Genomic DNA, 18,454 nt, shown 5'->3' with positions numbered 1-18,454 from the left:
AGGATTAACTAAGATAGTGTTTGCAAAGCACCTAGTATAGTGATTATACACACTATTGTATTGATCATGATCTCATTACTGATACACGCGTTAAATGCTTCAGAAATGGTAGCTGTCATGACTATTCTTCTTCTCCCAGGAGTGTGAATGCACAATTGCTGGGTTATCTTCTTTTTTTTTTTTTAGCTGCACTGCGAGGAGGCTTGCAGGATCTTAGTTCCCTGACCAGGGAATGAACCTGGGCCTCCGGCAGTGGAAGCATGGAGTCCTAACCACCGGACCGGACCGCCAGGGAATTCCCTGGGCTGTCTTCTTGGGAATTCCCTGGGCTATCTTCTTTAGCTTACCTAATGCAGGTAAATACTCAGGAAATAAATGACACTTGGATATTCCACCATGGGCTGTGGAGTCCTAGGGTGCATTAGTTTATTAGGGCTGCCAAAACAAAGTGCCACCAACTGGGGGACTTAAACAACAGAAATGTATTGTCTCACAGTTCTGGAGGCTAGAAGTCTGAGATCAAGGTGTGTCCCTGTGTCTTCACATCATCTTCTGTACATGTCTGTGTCTAAATTTCCCTTTTTTTTTTTTTGCGGTATGCGGGCCTCTCACTGTTGTGGCCTCTCCCGTTGCGGAGCACAGGCTCCGGACACGCAGGCTCAGCGGCCATGGCTCACGGGCCCAGCCGCTCTGCGGCATGTGGGATCTTCCCAGACCGGGGCACGAGCCCGTGTCCCCTGCATCGGCAGGCGGACTCTCAACCACTGCATCACCAGGGAAGCCCTAGGGACCACTTTAATAAAGTGTAATTTCCACTCATTTTAACTTGATTACCTCTGCAAAGACCCTACTCCAAACACTGTCACATCCTGAGGTACTGGAAGTTAAGACTTCAACGTACAAATTCTGAGGGGACACATTTCATCCCATAATATACAGTAAGAGTTGCTATGGAGATCTATTTTCCTGAAAAGCCCAGGGTGAGAATTCTCAGGTCAGGTCGGAACTCTTCACCCCACCTGTAAGGTCGGATCTTAACAAACGGCGCCGCTCCCGGGCGAGGTTCACTGGTCCGAGATAAAGGGGCCAGAGAAGTCGCACCCGGGTGAGGGTTGGGCAAGATTTTATAGGGGAAGAAGGGAAAGGGGTGTGGTGAATCTGGGAGGGCGCAGGGTATTCCTTATTTGGTGGTCGTTTCGGGTATCCTGGGGGACCGTTAGTCCCGCCCCTCGAAAGGCGGGAAGGCTGGGCTGGGTTCAAAGTCCCCAGGTCAGTTTCTGGAACTGGGTGGTCCGGAATGTCTCCAGGGCAGTTTATGGACCTGGGTGGTCCGGAGAATTTCTGTCTGATGCAATCTGTGAATCTGATTGTGTTCCCCTGCCTCGGGCCAGTTGGCCTTACACCACCCACACCCATCCCCCTCCCAAACTCTTTATTTTAAATGGATTTGGAAATAACCCTAAATCCCACTCTGGCTAAGCTGGAGTAATGGGGTTGTAACAGATTTGTTAAGTAAAAACGTAGAGAAAATCCCCTGACAGGGGTTGTAGGGAGCAGGAATCTGGAATGGACAAAAGAAACTCCTGTTTGGTCGTTTTGAACATTTATTAAGCCCTGACTGTGTGCAGGGCATGGGCTCTCTATTCTGCATGGTGCTGTGGGGCGCGCTGTATGAATAACCAATGGGTCCTAAGAGTGCATGTTGCTGAATGCAAGTTCATGTGCTGGATGCGGAGTGAGGCCAAATAAACCGAAACATCTGAGTCTGGAGCAGAGAAAGGTTTACTGCAGGGCCAGGCAAGGAGAACGGGTGGCTTGTGTCAAAAACCCTGAACTCCCTGATGGTACTGGGGGGAGAAGTTTTTATAGGCAAAATTTGGGGTGAGGGCTACAGGGTGTGTGACTTTGCTCTGACTGGTTGGTGGGGGGGGAAGAGGGTGGTGTTTCAGGAATCCTGTGCTCAGCCTGGAAATTACCATCCTCCACCTGGGTGGAGGGCCTAGTTCCTGCCGAAGAGATCAGAGATATTGTTATGTATATTCCTTGAGGAGGCACCAGGACCCTGCCCCATCGATGCACTATTGTTTCTTGATTGTTCCTCCTTTGTTTCTGCATTCCTTCCCCTCTCTGATTAGCAACTGTTTGAATCTGCTCTTTGGAACTCTGGAAGGTGTAGGAGGGTGAATGAAGCCTATTTACTACTAACAGGAAATGGGGGACAAAGAAAGGATTTGTACCTTGAGGGCTTCACAGGGTTTCATGCACAGATGGTAAAAATGAATCTGGTTGGAGAAATTTGAGTGAGCTTTGAAGGGACAGAGGGTCAGGGTGAGAGGCAGTGATGTAAACACCCTTGGAAACCTTGAAAGCACTAAATCTTTGGGGATTACAATGATAAACATAGGTCATGTAACTGCACAAAGAAATGGTGTGGGTAAGGATAAGAAAGAGCGGATCTGCTTGAAATCTTGGGGGACACTTGGGGCCCTGCAGGATTGTGAGCCACAGTGAGGCTTAGAAGCCACTTGCTAACCCTGAGCTACAACAGGGGAAGCTTGGAAGAGACAGATGCCTTTAAACCAAATCAAAGGGATTGTCTTGATGCTGGTTGATGGGAGGAGTCTTGGTGCAGAGATTCACGGGAGGTGCTTTGGGTTCTACAGACCTGGGTCAAGTTTACATTCACCATTTACTGGTCATGTTAAGTTGGGCAAAGTGCTTAAATTGTCTAGGCCTCAGTGTCCTCATCTGTAAAGTGGAGACATTCACACTGCTGCTAACGTTCTTTTAAGGATGAGTGGAAAATGGTCAGCGACACCAGCTGCACACAGGCTCAATAACCGTGCACTGACAAAAAAGGGATTATAGGTATTTACTGATTTTGGACTCGATTGATATCCTGTAGTTCCCCCGCCCTGTGGCAGAATAATCTGTGCTCTTTAAAACAGACGAATATGTGACCTTGTCAAACTGCTGTGGACACTGTGAAACGGAGGAGGTGTCAGAAGAGAGTGAAGGAGAAGGTTTAGGATCTGGTAGGGGGTCCTTTACTCCAGGAACCCCGCCAGCACACTCCACCCACTGGGAAGAGAGGGAAGTAACAGCAGAGGAAATACATTAAAGCCGGAAGAGGTAGGAAGTATGTGAAGAACGTCCTATTTGGCATCATCCTTCACTGACCTCTGAAGGTCTGACCTCTGGGGGGTGTCAAGGGTGCCACTTCTCCTGACCACTAGGGGGTGCTCTGACTTGGTCCTCTGGATCCAGAAGCACAGAAACAGATGTTTGGTTCCTCTGAGTTTGAATGATTAGGGCAGGAGGTGGCTGAGAACAGAGACAGTGGGAAGAAGAGGGTGGGTGAAGCCAGGTCTGGACCTGGAGCAGGTATGGGGTGCCAGGTCAACTTGGGCAAGGTGAAGGCTAGGGACGGAGTACAGAAGAATGGATCCTGGAGAGTCTGGAGCCAGTTTCGGGGACCCATAGGACAAGGCCTTGGATCCAGACCTGGGTCTCGACAAATGGTGATAGAACATCCTCATTCTTTTTCCCTTTTTTCTCAAAGCTGCACTTTTGCCCTAACTGGCCGCCGGAGCAGCAGGTGTAGTGGCCAAGCGAGGGGAGGAGCCCAATGGATGCCAGGAACCTGACAGCTGATGGAAAGGAAAGGCAGGGGAGGCAGCAGGAATGGCACGGGTGATAGAAGGTGGACGTGCTGTGGAGGGAGAGAGGATAGGACAGAAGATGGAGGTGACACACAAGGGTGTAAGAAAGGAGCTACGCTTTCCAATCCTCTCCTGGCTGATCAGCTGTGGCCACTCCAACCCATTAGTCAGTGAGAACAGTGTCTCATATTGATTGTACAAGGAAGAGAATTCAGTTTATAATGATTTCCTTCCGCCAAGCTTATAGCAAAGACACTAGCAACTTACTGGTGGGAGCGAGGGTCTCAGTCAACCCCAAACCGTACAAATGTGATGAGAAAGCAGCAGATACCTGCTGCTGAGGAGGGTGTCCAGAGGACCATGGCATCACACTGTAAGCTGACACTCAGCCAGGACGCACCAAAATGGCCACCTTGTTTATGGTCATCATCCAAATTGATTGGCGGATGCCTGTGCCTATAGCTGTTGACTGTTATCCCTGCTTGTGGCCACACAATTCTAACCAACAGTTTTGGAATGTGTATTGTACATATTAAAGATGAGGTTAAGAAAAAAGATGGCTTTGTTCAACCCATTGCCACTTTTAGAAAAGCAATCTGGGTATGGTTCTTATGAAATCCTTTGGAGTTTACAGAATCCTTCAGTTATTTTGTTCCGGATGAGGCTGCATTGTCCATAGATAGTACCTGGCTCTAAATAGGTAAGAGATTGGACACTGTTTCAAATATAGTAGCTCTCTCACTTAGAGAACACCTTACTGGAATAATTAGTCTGTTGAGATTGGTTTACGTAGGGCCCCCAAATAAAAACCAGTCTTGAAATGTGCACTATCTTTAGCAATCGCTAACAGTAAACTATCTTAGACTATATGTACTTGAAGACCGTTTTTTACACTTTTAAAAAGACTATGTGTACTTTAAGGTGGCAAAAAAATCACATAAGGGAAAAAGTAAATTTGCAAATTGAGAAAGAAAAATTCACTCTTTCTCCTGGTTGTTTCTCCTTTACTTTCACATATAATACTTCACTTCTGACACTTCCGGTCACCAAATGTGTGGGGTTTTTCCCCAAGGTAAGTAATTCTCTGTGACACCATAAGGCAGCTGGGTGGCTTTATGATTTAACTCAGATCTGACACTGGAGAACTGGAGTTACCTGGAGATAACGTCAGATCCCAAAGGTGAGGGATTCAGTCCTAGAAGACTGCACAGCCCCCAACTTCAGACGCCAATCAGAAGTCCAGATTGTCCCCTGTGCTTCTGACCAGTCAGCTCTAAATCAGAGATTCCCGCCGTAGGTTTGATTAATTTGCTAGAGCAGCTCACAGAACTCAGGGACACCGTTTACTTACTGTTTACCAGTTTATTATAAAAGGGTACAATAAAGGATACAGCTGAACATCCAGATGGAAGACATGCATAGGGCGAGGTATGTGGGAAGGGGCGAGGAGCGTCCATGCCCTCTGCAGGCCACCCCTCTCCAGCACCCCAACGTGCTTACCAACTGGAAGCTCTCTGAACCCTGTACTTTTGGGATTTTTATGGAGGATTCATCACAGAGACATGATCGATCCGTAATTGCACTTCTAGCCTCTCTCCCCTCTTTGGGGGAATATGGAGTGGGGCTGAAAATTCCAAGCTTCTGATCTTGGTCTTTCTGGTGACCAGCCCCCATCCAGGAGCCTACCCAGGGTGACCTCATTAGAACAAAAGACATTTCTATCACCTTGATGTCAGGAACCAGCATCAAAGACCAAATATTAGAATAAAAGATGCTTCTAGTGTACTTATCACTGAGAAAATGACAAGGGTTTTAGGAGCTCTGGGCCAGGAACTGGGGGCGTGGACCAATATATATTTTTTCCTACTATTTCATACAAATCTATTTGGTTTAAACACCTATTAGGAAGGATGATAATGTGTTTGGTTAAATCTGCCTCTGGGTTATTCACAGCACATGAAAGCTGTCTAAATGCAGCTCCTACTTCAATGCTTTTAAACAGCTTTATTTAGGTATAATTTATGTACCATAAAATCCACTTGTTTTAAGTGTACGACTATCACCATAGTTCAGTTTCAAGATGCAGTTTTAATATGTAAAACTCAAACATGTTAAACAGAAAACTCATGCTCATTATTGGGCTGGATTAAGGTCTTTAGGGGTCTTAAGCACCTGGCAGGGTTTGTGTGTTTCCCTATCCTCATTCTCCTCTGACTCTGCCTCTCTCCTGTATTTCCTCCTTCTCTCCCTCCCTCTTAGCATCTTAGGTGCTCAGGGAACAAGTTGAAATATAATCTCTGCCCTCGAAGATCAAGAACACAGTCACGAAAAGTGATAACAAAAGATTATCACATTGTTTTGTGGAAGTGACATCCCGATAGAAGGGCAGTCCTGGGAATCATGGGGTCACATTTATCTCAGCCCCACCCCGTGTTCTAGGAGATTTAAGGGTTCAGCTCGATAAACATTTATGGGATACCTATGCTTGATGCTGTGGGTACAAAGATGAATAAGAACTCATCCCTGCCTGGATTTAAGCAGCTTTCATTCAACCTCAAGTGACTATGCATCAATAAATGTTACTGGTCTGACTAACCTTGTAACCCAGTCCCAGTACCTTGACTCAGCCCAGGGGAGTGGAGTGGGGATATTAGAGCCCTCCCCCTCACACACATCCTGTCTGATGGCAGGAAGTCTCTCCCTCTTCAGCTCTCCCCTCAAAAGGCACCTTCTCAGGGGGCCCTCCCTGGCCACCAAACTAAAATTTCAGCTTCCATCCAATACAAAGTCTTCACAACACCCCTCCCTGCTTGATTTTCCCCTCTTTCCTTCCCTTTCCCTCCCCAGCACACAGTTTCTTTCTCTTATTTATTATCTTGTGTATTCCCGGCTTCCTCCATTAGGATGTAAAGTTCTGTGAGGGTAGGGATGTGGGTCTGTTTCCTTCTCTGTCCTAACTCTAGGGCCACGGTCCAGGTACAGAGTCCACACTCAAGGAATATTTGTTGAAGGAACTAAGGACTATCTGATCCTATCTTACTCCCCAGTGCCGGGGGCCCCATCCTGATAAGCCTGGTTCTTCAAGACCTGGGGTGCTGCCTTGATCTCGTCTCCCTCCCTCCCACACATGGGCACAGTGCCTCAGTCTGGAGCGTTATGCCTTCCTGAAGCTTTGACCATGCTGCCTGCCAGCGTGCGCTTCTCAACACTGCCTGCTCCTAACTGCCTTGATCCTGGAAGTGTCTCACTGAAGAGTCCTTTTCGACATGTAGTTGCCTGTGCCTCTCCTGACTCAAACCGTGGCTGCCTGCCCCGGCGCTGGCCCCCAACTCATCTTAAGAGCTGCGTATCCCGGTCTGCCCCACTAAATTAACCTTCTCTGTGTGACAGCTTTACAAGACTGGACAGAAGGCAGAACACCCGTGATGTGGTTGTGAATTAAAATACCAGTCAGGGGGAATGAATGACTAAGGGTGTTAGAGTTTACCCAACACCATGCTGAATGCTTGAATCCTCCCAAAGAATTGTTTGGAAAGCAGCTGAAAAAGATTTTAAACATTTTGTAATAATTAGCGATCCCTGAAAGTAGCTTCCTCAATGTAGTCTTTAAAATCACTCTTGTATAATAATATTTCTAGGCTAAACTTTTCTAGTAAAATCTTGGTGTGTTGTAACTCATCATCCTATTCAAAGCTCCTGGTCAATATCAGAGTTTTCAATACTCTTATTAGCTTCTCATTAAAAGAACAACAACAACAAGGAAAAGAATTTTTTTTGGTTCCTGAAGTTGAGCCTGAAAATAAGACTCCTGAAGTTTTCTACTCCAAGAATATATGTCTGCTTTTAAAGCAGACATATCGCTTTCCTTCCTGCCAGGTGTACAATAGAGGATATAACTTAAGGGAGCAAAAGGACATGGGTCAGCCAGGTGAACATTTTATTTGGGATCCTAGAAAAGCCTGATACCCATCAAGCTTTATGTTTCTTGGTGACTGATTTCTGTATGTGCTGAGTGACCGCACATTTGGGAACACTATTAACAGGTTTTTATCTGAGGGACAAGAAGGGTCCCTTGAGTACACTTTGAATTTTAGTAGGTCACATAGCGTGGTTCATGGGGCTTCCATCTCGTAATCTTGGCAGAAGCATTTACATGAGCTATTGGGAGAGGTTAGAATGGGAGTTCTTTTCTTGTGGACAAGACTGTAGGGACATAAAGACAGCTCCATTCTGGCAGCCCAGAAAGGCTGCCCGCTCTGCTGGATGACTAGGGACCACTCAGTTGAACCCTGGTGCTGGAGATCCAGGAAAGTTGGCAGGCTTCACTTTACTAGAGTCATAGAACAGACTTTTGGGTTTCCGTTCTGCAAAGAAATCCTTTAAAAAGGCAACAGAGAGCATGGACACCATCCTCTACCAGCGACCTCCCTCCTCCATTCTGATATTCTGCAGTTAACACAAGAGCCACGCCTAGATTTTCTCGGAGGAACTAGACATTCTAAGCATGTCCCTAAGGTAGGAGTTCGGTTTCAGGGTGGAGAATAGGGTGGGCCCCGAGGTCCCGGGGATTCGCACTGACATGTAACCCTCAGGACTGGCCCCTCCCTGTTCCTGCTCCCTGCACCCCATCCTAGGGAACCAGGTGGTGGAGTGTCATTCAGGCTTCTTTGGACGCATCCTCCCCTCCACCAAAGCAGGACCCCGCCCTGCCTGGACCACATGAACTCTTAGGGGCAGCCAGAAAGTACCAGCGGTGACGCGGACCCAGGGCAGTTTCTGGAAACGTGACGATCTCGACTCCCCCCTCGCTCGGTCCCCAGGTCCCGAGCTGCAGACTGGTCCCCGCCGGCCTCTGCCCCTACCTCAGACCCACCCTCCTGCCGGCCGAGCTCGGCCTCCTTTCACACCTGATTCCAGCTCGGGTCCCACTCGCGCGCCGTGGAGGGGACAACGTCGAGGTACCGGCCGAGGTCGGGCACTTGGAGGCAAGGCCGAGGGAGCGCGCGGGGGAGGGTGGGCGGCACCTCAGCCCGTGAGTGGTTTGCGATTTGGGACTGACAGACTGAAGTCCTGGACCAGCGGGGAGGTGGGAGGGAAGGGGCGTGGGAGGTGGAGCCGCCGGGGAGGGGCGGTGCCGCGGGGAGCGGAGCCCGGCCTCTCGCCCCCACCCCTTTTGGTGCCCGAGTCTGGGCGGTGACACAAAAAGCTCCCGCTCCTAGCCGAGCGCCTGGCGGCGGTGTTCGACTGCGAGCGCGGAGGGCGGCCGGGCAGGTGGGGCGCCTCCTGAGGGTCCGAGCAGGGAGCTGGGGCTGCAGGCGCCGCCGCCGCCGCGCTCCCCGCGCCCGCCCCGCAGCCCTCGGCGCGCGTCTGGCCGAGCGGGTGACGGGCGCGCCGGGACCCCCGGGCGGCGATGCTGCTGCTGCCGCTGCCGCCGCCGCCGTCGCCGCTTCTGTAGGGAGCGCCGGAGCCCGCTGCGGAGAGAGGTCGGTGAGTTTCGGTTTCTCGGCTCTGTTCCTCCTGGGTCGCAGGCGGCGAGAGGAGCGCGAAGGGATGTCTGTGACCCCGCGGCGGCCGCGCCCGGAACTAGGGAAGCTGGAAAGGGGAGGTGCCGCCTGGCGGGTAGAGGGGGCACCTTTTGGACTGTGGAGAGCGGGGTGGCGGGGCCGCAGGGGTCGCGGGGAACGGGGCCCGGGGCGCGGCGAGGCAGCCCGGGAGCGCGCGGGAGGGGGCCCCTGGAGTTGCGTCTCTCCCGAACGCCGGCAGAGCTGCGCCCGCGGCTGGGTCTCGGGAGCGGCGCTATCGGCGGCTCCGCCGAGTCCTCGGATGCCCTCTGGAGCTCCTGTCCGAGGGAGCCGGTCTCGTGCCCGCGCCGCGCGCGCCCCCCCGGGATGGGCCCCTGGCAGGGCCTCTGTCGAGCGCTTCCGCCCCCCCGGAAGTTGTCTCTGCGGTCCCCGGGCCCCTCCGGGGAGGAGAGGGCTTAGTGGAGGGATAGATGTTGGGGGTCTTTTGTGCGCACCCACGCGTCCGGGGCGCTCGCTCCTGGGAGGGCAGCGGCAGCACAAAGCAGGCTGGACTCGTGGGACGCTGCTCCGGAGGCGGCGGTCCCCAATCCCGCCTAGGCTGGGGGCGGCGCCGCAAGGTTTTGGAGAGAGTAGAGAAATCGGCAAAACAGAGTGACCGGGACTTGATGAGGTGGCGGACAGGGGCGACGGAAAGAAGGATGCTCGCGAACGCAGCGCTGGTGTGTCTCTTTGGGCGCGTGACTGGGCGCCCCGCGTTCCCACATAACCGGGTTTACCTAGTATATTTTGCTTGTGTTCCACGGTGCTATGCTATGCCTTCTCGTTTTTCTTTCTTTCTGAGGGATTACCGTTGCCAGTGGAGGCTCTACAACCAGAGGATAACTTAGGGGCGTGGGAGACTGCAGAGGAGTCCGGGGAGGTCGTTGTTTGTCCCGCGGAGACGATTAGGAAGCGTTACGCCCCTCGGCGGCCCGCCAGCCCGCCACACCTCCGCCGCCTTCCTCCACCTCCCCCCAGTGCACCCACGCCACCACCGCTGCTCTGCCCGGGAGGTCATTTGGGTTTCTCTGCTGCGCCTATCTAACCCTTACTGCATGTATTTCACTGCAGGCTGAACAAAGCTCAGGCTCAGTTGTGCTTCCTGCTTGTCAGCCTCTTGCCTCCCAAACGCGTACCATTTCCACTTGATGTCATCACGCAGAAGGGGGTGAAAGGGACTCGGTGACAGATTCAGGTAACCACCGCTAATCTGGGTAGCCTCCTGGGTGTCTCTGGGTCATTCAGGTCAACGGGCGTTTGCAGGGGGGTATTTGGGTGGTTTCTGCCTCACACCATCCATTCCTATCTGTTTGGAGCAGAAGGGGCTGCTGAAACTCCTGATTCAAAGAAAGAAATTGCAAAAGACTTGAAACCTTCCTTTTGAAGAAGTCATTGAGGGCAGGCTGCGTTTGGGGTTGTATAAATTCCACCTGGTTCCCTTTGAGGGGAATTTGATGTAATCCACACATAGGCAGTTGTATCTGAACGTGGGGTTTGGATTTGTGTCTGCTTTCTTATCTGTAGTAATACATTTTGGCTTCAGTCTGTAGATGGGATATCATTTGTTGAAAAGGTATTGGTCAAATGTCCTAATTGTTCACCTTCTTATGAAACACTGTCTCTCTCCCCCCCCCCCCCCCCCCGCTTTATTGTAATAGTGTTTGAAATATCAAGAAGGACGTGCAGAAGTAAGTTACTGGGAGGTGGGAGGGAGGACAGTTGGGGGAGCAGAAAATGGAGCTTCAGTTAAGCTTCCATTTATATAGCCATGAACCATTAGGCCCTCAGTCTGCATTTTATCTTTAGGTGTTGGTTCTTTTCCAAAAACTCTGGCCTATTATTCTTTTCATTCCAAGGATAGTTCTGTTTTGATGGCAGCCTAACCAGGTCTGGGGTTATCTTGATAAAGCTCAGTGAAAGCCTACCCTTCAGATGGATCAGGACACCTGGTGTTGGTGTTGTCTCCTAGAGCGCAGAGTCATGGTGTCCTACACGAGAAGCAGGGAAGAAGGATGTGTATGGACATAGACTCAAGTTTTATTTTGCAGGAAGAAGGGACGGCTGAGGACCAGAGGCCAGTGTGCTGTCTCTTGCACTATAGCAACAGCATGGTATCTGGGGCAGATTCTCCCTTCACCATTTTTTCCCCCAAATCCCTTAAAAAATAAAATTTTAAAACTTGAAAGATTTGTCATTCCCCTCTAGGGTAGTTTTGTTTGGAAACGTGACTTTTAACAAAACATCAGTGATGCTGGCATTTATTCTTCGACTCAGAGCATTCATGTATCACCAGGAAAAGTAGATGAGTTATCAACCTGTCCCAGCTGAAACAAAGACCAGTGCTTTGGAAAGATCAGCCTTGTAGTGGGGCTAAGGTAGAGGTATTTTGACAAGTGGTTTTTATGTCAGCAGTAATGCAGGGTGTGTGCTGTGCAAGAGGGGAAGCTCCGTGATGGGATAATAGGGAGTGTAATAATGCAATAGAAACAAAAGGTGTGTGTGTGTGTGTTTTAAATAGAAAAAATAAATACCTCACCCACAAAATTCCACATGGGAAAACAGCTGCCTGAACATGTAAATGCATGTCCAAGAACAAAGATAGCCGTAGCACAGAGTTAGCTTTCAATGTGGTTTTCAATTGTGCCTAGTAATAAATCCTAATCAAGTGTTGTACTGATGTTTAATTTGTTCTTTTAGGTGGATGCTCCCCACTCCCAGATGTCGGCAGTAGTGTGTTTTAGTTTTAGGTTGGAGGAGCCCTAGAGGTGATGAGACCGACTTTTTCCGCCAGAGCCGAGTCCTTTCTACAGTGTTCATTTAATTCATTTGGCAGATGTTTATGGAGCTCCTGATAGGCACTGGGCTCTCTGATCACTGCCAAGGGGCAGGCTGGGGCGGAGTGTGGAGACACAAAGGCGAAGCGCCTTCCAGAGCTTCTGGGGGGATGGAGAAATGAAGACCTGACTAATTAGGTGCAGTGGGCGCTAGAGAGAGGGGAGCAAAGAGGGGGTACTGGACTTCTGAGGAGGCAGCCTATGATCATCCCGCCTCCACTTGAACGCCTCTTTCATTAGGGTGCTCACTGCTTCGCCAATGTCTGCACCTGTTGTCAGAAGGCGACCTTCTCTTCATAGTCTTTAAACTCCGCAGCTGAATTCCACATGAATGGGTAGATTTCACCATTGTCGAGAGGTTATTCTGTTTTCATTCCTTATTCTCTCAGAGTTGTTTAGATCTGTCTATCCTGTTGGCACCCTCTACATTTCAAGGCATTATTCAGGCCCTGCTGCACTTGAATTTTGAAATAAATTCTGCTTTTCTGAATTAGAAAACAGATGGGAGGGGGACGTTTGCAGATCTCTCTCTTTTTTAAGCAGTGATGTATCAGCAAGATAGGTTAGGTTATTCTGCCATAACAAATAACCTCCGGGTCTCAGTGGCCCGGTTTCTTTCTTTCCCACACTGTGTGTCCAACACAGTCAGCAAGTGGGCCCTGCTCATCGTAGTCATGCAACGACCCAAATTGGTGGGGGTGTGATCTTGACGTGTGATCAAGGTCACAAGATCACTGCAGCATGGGAGAGGAAGCTCCAGGGGATCTTGCTCCAAAATGACATGATCTGACCCTGAAGTGACTTATGTTGCTTCACCAGACTAGTCCTATGACCCCGTTTAACGACAATCTGATATTTCTTGTACTGAAAAAGGGAAAACCGGATATAGGTGAGTAGCACTAATGACCTTCCACAAGTGATGTGGTCTCGTGTGTTCCTACGGGGTCTAGCTTATTAGCACATTGAGTGTTATACGAGTATGGATTGAATGAACAAATGATACGTCGCTTAAAGAATCTGGTCGTACTCCAACCTGTTCTTTACTAGTATGTTCCTATTATATTTGCTAATATGACCTCACACCGGTCATCAAATAAAAAATGATAATTATTTTCTCTTTTTGCCTGTTTTGAGTAGTTCTTTGTTCTGACGTGATAGGCCAGGAATGTTTCCAAGGCTGGTTCTAGGAGGTTCTGTGCTTAGCATTATATAATAGAGAGGGATTGCTTACACACTTCCTCTCCCTCGCTGTCTGCCTCTTGTCTAAGACTTCCTGAGTTTGTTTGAGCAGCCAAGGGTAGAAAAAGCAACGGTGGGCCTAGCGTCACCCAGGATGTGGCCTCCTTCAGCCAATACGGCAGATAAGACCAAGAGGGGGCAGGGGGTGTGTGGGGTAGTCTAGATCTTCCTCTTACTGCTTTGATATTAGAAAAAGGAATTTGGACAAGAGGTATTTTCTGGTCATAGGGCTAATAGAACACCTGAGAGTTCTGGGGCATTCAAACTTTCATCAGCAACCATGGTGGCTATGAGGGTGGTAAGTTTTAAAGCCTCCCTTTCTGCACCCTCCCTAAAAATAGTTGGGTTCTGTGGCATAGTCATTGTGAGGGGCTGTGGATTAAGCGGCTGGTGGCTTGTTGAGAGATTTTGCTGTGCAGAGTGCTGGTCACGCAAATAATCTTTGTTGTGATAAACGCGTGCATGGATTAGAACGTCTAGGATTTGATATATACCTTTAGCATAAGTATGGAATTGAACAAGAGTATGGCTTCTGGGTCAGTAATCACCTTGTTGAAGTCGTTTTTACAGACAGCTCTCCGTAGGCAGGTGATATGGTAAGCTGACTGCTAGCTCCTGAGTCAGTGACCAGAGGACCTCAGTGTTGGCCTAAGAGTCCAGAGGCTGCCCCCTAGTCCAGCTTTCCTTGAGTGACAAAGTATTGCACCCGTAGGAGTTCTGAGGTGGAGATGAGCAGCTGAGAAACCGGCAGAGAGATCAGATGCAGCCCATCCAAGACCTCCAGGTACTAATTCAGGGCGAGGCGCAGACTGAGAGGGAGAAAATGAAGCCCGGAGGGACTGGTCTTGAAATATCTTTGGGAAGCTCCAAAATACATGCCTAGATTTTGTTGGGCCTCTGAGTTCCTACCGTTTTACTTTCATAGTGAAGTTGGCCATCTAGGTAGAAGACCCCTGTGGAGGGAACGTGGTTCCTGGCACTGCCAGTCGCAATGACGTGGTTGCAATGTCGTGGAAGCCGGAAGCAAGGAACGTGTTGGTTTTCCTGATCCTTCCCTCAGGGCTTTGGGAGCTACACTGTATGTTCCAGGATAAAACAAGTACTTGTTTTATGGTTAAGGATTTTCTATTTCCAGTTGACTTACTGTCATTGTGAGAGTTCAGGAGGGAGGCCTCAAGTCGTGTATATGTGATTTGCATTTCCTTTGGGTAGCTCTCGAGGCCTGGGATTTCCTGCCGGAGACCTGATGTGGCTGCACAGGCCTTGGAGCACATTCCTTGTGGAGTTGTGTGTGTGTGTGTGTGTGTGTGTGTGTGTGTGTGTCGGGGGGCGGGGAGGGGGCGGGTGGGTGTGGTACCTGTGAGCTGCTGGGAGTCAAGGTGCTGAGTAGGAAAGGATGCCTTATTCACCACTTGATTTATTAATTCCTGCATGGATGAAACTCATTGCAACATCCTGCATGGTAAAGGTTATTATTGTAACATCATATAGGCTTCCTGGGGGAGCAGACTTCTCCAGGGAAGGGATTGATCAAATGCAGATGTGCTGCTGGTGGAGAAGAAGTCGTGAGGAAATGGAGTCTCCGAACGCAGTATTCTGTGCTTGTGTTTTCTCTTTCTGCTCCCCCATCCCCATCTTACTCCTACCTGTCAAGGAAGTGTAACTTTTCTGCCTCACTTTCCATTAATAAGTCCAGATAATCACATGTAATGTGCTCCTCACTGAGAGGAGAGAGATACTGTGGAAATAGATACTGTGGAAATAGGGGCCATTATTATTCACGTTGGTGTTCCGCTTATTAACAGATTAACTGATCATCTTTATTTTTTAAATTTTTTATTTCTTTTAACATCTTTATTGGAGTATAATTGCTTTACAATGGTGCGTTAGTTTCTGCTGTATAACAAAGTGAATCAGCTATATGTATACATATATCCCCATGTCCCCTCCCTCCCACCCTCCCTATCCCACCCCTCTAGGTGGTCACAAAGCACCCAGCTGATCTCCCTGTGCTATGCGGCTGCTTCCCACTAGCTATCTGTTTTACGTTTGGTAGTGTATATATGTCCATGCCACTCTCTCACTTCATCCCAGCTTACCCTTCCCCCTCCCTGTGTCCTCAAGTCCATCCTCTACGTCTGCATCTTTATTCCTGTCCTGCCCGTAGGTTCTTCAGAACCATTTTTTTTTTAAGATTCCATATATGTGTGTTAGTATGCGGTATTTGTTTTTCTGACTTACTTCACTCTGTATGATAGACTCTAGGTCCATCCACCTCACTACAAATAACTCAGTTTCGTTCCTTTTCATGGCTGAATAATACTCCATTGTATATATGTGCCACATCTTCTTTATCCGTTCATCTGTCGATGGACACTTCGGCTGTTTCCGTGTCCTGGCTGTTGTAAATAGTGAACTCAGCATCTTTAGTGACAGTTCCCACATCTTCCTTGATTTCCATCCCCACTGCCACATCTTAGCTGAGAACCTTATTTCTCTCATTCCTGGCTTTCCCAGCCCCAGCTTCCTGTCCAGCTTTGACTTTTGCTCTGCATGACTTTAAAACACAACATTAGCTGGGATGGTTAGCCCACTAGTCCCCCAAAATTCTTTGCATGGCCCTATTTCTTAATCCTGGAATATTCTGTGGCCTACAGTCTCCTGTGCCTCATGATACCCCATCATTAAAGGTGTGACTCAGCTCTTAACTCTCCTAAAAAACTTAACTCCATCATTTTAGCTCATAGCAATCCTCGACGCCTCCACAGTTCTCTGTCAAAATTACCTCTCTCATTTCACTCAACATTCATTCTACAAAGGGCACTTATCATTAGATTGTCCTGTATTATCACGTAAGATTGAAGTGTCTTTTTCTGTTTAATTGCAAAGAATAGAAACCCACTAAAGCTAGTTCATGTAACAGGAGGTGTGTTGACAAGATGTCCCAGGGTGTCTTTTGTCATCAAACCACATATCACAAGTCATTGCTCAGCTGGGGGAGAGGGTAAGGCGTACAGTTCTTTCCAAGGGGCCTGCAGGCTGGTAGATGTAGAGATGAAAATAGCAGGATCTCGGTTCTCTTGCAAGTTCCTTAAAGATGAAGACTGGATGAGGTTTGACCTTATTTTGTATTCCCTACCACGTTTGTACAAATTAAGGGCTCCGTACATACTCGATCATTGATAACACAGAAATGATCTTGACTTACTGTGGTAAGGGAATTATACATGCTTTGGGCCTGTGGAATTGAAGTTAAGAAGAGAGAAAATTATTTTTAAGAGCTTCCCCTACTTGCATTAATAATGAGTAAATGTTGAATCAGATTAGGGTTGCCAGGCTGCAGTGTGCATACCAGTGGTTGGGAGGTGAACATTCTCATAGAGGGTCATCGTTCTAACAAAATGAATTGTCACTGGTGGCCTGTTTTTCAACTTGAATTGGGCTGATTCTTCCAAAACAATAACAAAGCAAACAAAAAACCCCTCTTCCTGGGGACATACAGTAAGCAGCATCAGAACTCTACACTCCACCAAGCCAGCCAACAAACTCAGGGAGCAGATGGTGCTGTTTGGGTTTGACATGAGTGGGTGACAGTTTCCCACAAATGGCTACCACCCCTCCCTTCCTAATTAACTTCTGGCCATAAATGCCTTTGGGAGGGACATCTGGTTTACCTCACTTCTTTTGCTCTTGGAATAATTCACAGGATAGAAAGTCTTCTTTAGCCCTCGGAATGCTCGATCATTATGGATAGTGTTATTATGAAAGAGGAAATGTGTTCAGCTGCTTGGAGAAAATGACCAGGAATATATTAACATTAAAATAATGTTCTCAGTTTGACAGGTAATGAATGGAGCTGAGAGATAAATGTCTCAGAAACAAAGTATTTGGTGTGATGTTCTTTTGCAGTTGTGTCGCTCTGTAGGTTTGCAGATTGCTTCCTTTCAGGTTAAATGAAACTGAAAGTGGTTGGAGAGCAGGAGGGTAGATCTCTACCATGCAGGTAGAGTGCCAGCCATCCTTAACTGGGGTAAGTACCTGTCCATGTATTCCTGCCCCATCACACTAACCCTTCAGGAGCTTCAGGTAGGAGTTCATCTATTCACCTATGGTGGTGGCTCAAATAGCCTTTGAAACACTGAGCATCAATAACTTAAAACTCATATTAGGTATGCAATTGTATTCATTACATTTATTCAAATATTGAGTGCCTACTGTTTGCCAGGCACAGTTCTGCCCAATTCTAACTAAAATCCCTACCTTGCCTTAGCTTAATGTACGAGCTTAACTCATAATTGATTTGGCTTCTTCTGCCTTTTTTTTTTTTCTTGCAATGGCGACACTGAAAGTGGAGAGAATAAAAGAAATGTATCTGATACTCTCCTCTCAGTTCTTGATGCCTCACTATATATGCTCACCTTACTTGAACCTAATTCAGTTGAATGGTTGAAAACATGGAACTTTTGAAGCAAGATGGGTTGGGTTCAAACATGAGCTCTGTCATAATGACCTTGAGTAAATAAGGTCTGACTGAGCCTTGGTTTCTTCCTCTGGAAAATGGAGGTCAATCAACCTCACTGAGTTATTGTGAGTGTGAGATCATTTATATAAGGTGCTTCGTGTGTTGTCCTACACATCACAAGCCCTGCGTAATGGCAACTATTATTATCGTCCATTTTATGTAGTATTTACCATCCACCAGTCTTGGTGCTGGATTCTGGAAATCTTGGGGTCAGTAGTTATGGTCTAAACTGAAGGAGCTCTTAAACTAGCCAAGGAAATACCCACATCCAAATAACTCCAGCCTGCGGCATTTATGTGAAGATTTCTTCTGTATGTCGTGTCATTGGAGTCTTGTCATTGGAAAGTCTTTGTAAAGCTTAAATGGTGTGGCATTTTAAAAGGATAGGCCTTCTCAGGAGGAAGCTGGAGGAAGCTGTGAGGTTCTAGGACAGCCCACGGGCAACCCAGGCCTTCCTTAAAGGGCACCAGGCGCCTTTCCCCTAGGGCCTCATTTCCCTCAGGCAAGTGAAGTAATGTACCTCCCTTTGCTGAGGTCTGGTTTCTTGGGGGTAGGGTGACCCACTGACTCAGCTTGTCCAGGCCTAAGAGGGTACCTGAGTTGAGGGACTTGCCATTTTAAAACCAGAATAGTCCC

General features: G+C 48.3%; 1 protein-coding gene and 1 long non-coding RNA gene across 22 annotated transcripts in view; both read left to right on the top strand.

Moving 5' to 3' along the window:
* Window positions 1-365, top strand: part of LOC141276269 (uncharacterized) — a 98,073-nt gene extending 97,708 nt beyond the window's left edge. For both annotated transcript variants that reach the window (XR_012325541.1, XR_012325540.1), the window contains exon 5: window positions 187-365. This is a non-coding gene — a long non-coding RNA (uncharacterized lncRNA). The remainder of the gene's footprint in view (window positions 1-186) is intronic.
* Window positions 366-9,005: 8,640 nt separating this feature from the next.
* RNF152 (ring finger protein 152) overlaps window positions 9,006-18,454 on the top strand; it is an 80,612-nt gene continuing 71,163 nt past the window's right edge. For 6 of the 20 annotated variants that reach the window (XR_004521600.2, XR_012325456.1, XR_012325457.1 and 3 more), the window contains exon 1: window positions 9,574-10,418. The gene's annotated coding sequence lies outside the window, so the exon portion shown is untranslated. Of the gene's footprint in view, window positions 9,150-9,573; window positions 10,859-10,881; window positions 10,912-11,271; window positions 13,175-18,454 lie in introns of those variants that run through there. The other 14 variants (XR_012325450.1, XR_012325448.1, XR_012325451.1 and 11 more) reach the window with 14 other exon arrangements.

This window comes from Tursiops truncatus, chromosome 13, assembly GCF_011762595.2.
Source record: "Tursiops truncatus isolate mTurTru1 chromosome 13, mTurTru1.mat.Y, whole genome shotgun sequence".
Lineage (NCBI taxonomy): Eukaryota > Metazoa > Chordata > Mammalia > Artiodactyla > Delphinidae > Tursiops > Tursiops truncatus.
Note: the sequence above shows the minus strand (reverse complement) of the source record. Positions and strands in the feature narration are given on the sequence as shown.